Source organism: Cyprinodon variegatus, unplaced genomic scaffold (assembly GCF_000732505.1).
Source record: "Cyprinodon variegatus isolate N-32 unplaced genomic scaffold, C_variegatus-1.0 Scaffold1673, whole genome shotgun sequence".
NCBI classification, from domain to species: Eukaryota; Metazoa; Chordata; class Actinopteri; order Cyprinodontiformes; family Cyprinodontidae; genus Cyprinodon; species Cyprinodon variegatus.
Window position 1 is genome coordinate 85530 of NW_015152126.1, and position 1236 is coordinate 86765.

Genomic DNA, 1236 nt, shown 5'->3' on the forward strand with positions numbered 1-1236 from the left:
TTAACCTGTCAAGCCTGCCCTCGTGAGCCAAACCTGAAGACCCTTCTCTGGATTCCCCTGCTGCTCTTGGTTAAGAGCTGGAAACCCAAATCAAGGTCTGCCCTCAAAGTCAGAAGTAAGACGCTGAAGCAGTTATTGAACTCTGCTGAACAAACAGTCTCTGGACCCAACTGTTACCCCTCTCAAAGAGAAACCCGGACTCCTTCAAGGTATTCCTCAGCAAACTCTAAGACTCATAACTCATCAGTCCATGTGCTAACTGAACTATCATCCCTGCAGACTCCAGTGAACCTGCCCCCAGGCCCGAACCAGTTCCAGTGCAATATTCTTGTGCTTGTGTTATCAATAAACCTTGTTAAACTTTTCATCAGTCTCCGTGTGTGTTCTGCATATTGGGTTTACTCTGTAACCAATCATGACAATGGTTTTGTTTTAAATGTGGGGAAAATAATCACGTGGCAGCCAGCTGTACTAATCATGCGAATCCTACTTTGGTCTGTGAAAAGAATGCTGAGCTGAAAAAGAAACAAGCTGACTATGCTGCACGGCAGGCCACAACTCCCTTTGCTTTAAACTAGGGGCAGCTCCTGTTGTGGGACACCCAGGAGCTCAGTTCTCTTATTGTTCTAGTACCGAGACAGCAATGCAAATCCCAGACTTAATGAATCCCCTAGACGGCTAAAATCCGAATCCCATTTTGCCTCACGGTCTTATAGGCCCACGGTTTGCAGCTTCTGTAGCTGTTGGTGGCATGACATGCGAATCCATAATGGACTCCAGCTCTCAAGTTACAACCATCTCAGAGTCCTTTCACGAAAGGTATGTTTCCCATCTCCCCATTCAACCAATACATGCTCTTCTTGAGATTGAAGGAGCAGGAGGACAGAAAGTCCCATACTCAGGCTATATTCAAACCCACATCACATTCCCCAAGAACATTGCAGGTAAAGAGCAGCAACTGGTCATTTTGGCCCTTGTTGTTCCTGAATGCCACTTTAACAGTAAAATCCCGCTGTTGACAGGGACAAATGTGCTTCTGCGACTTTATGGTCAATTGTTCATCAACATACCTCTTTAAATCTTTCAACTCATCCAGAGCGGTCTGTATTCCTTCCCCATTGGTGTCATTAGTTACATAAGTACAGCATGTCTGACCAATAATTGTACACACGCCCCCTTGGGAGGCTATCAGCAGATCCATTACCATTCTGTGTTGAATGACAGTCTGCTGGACTT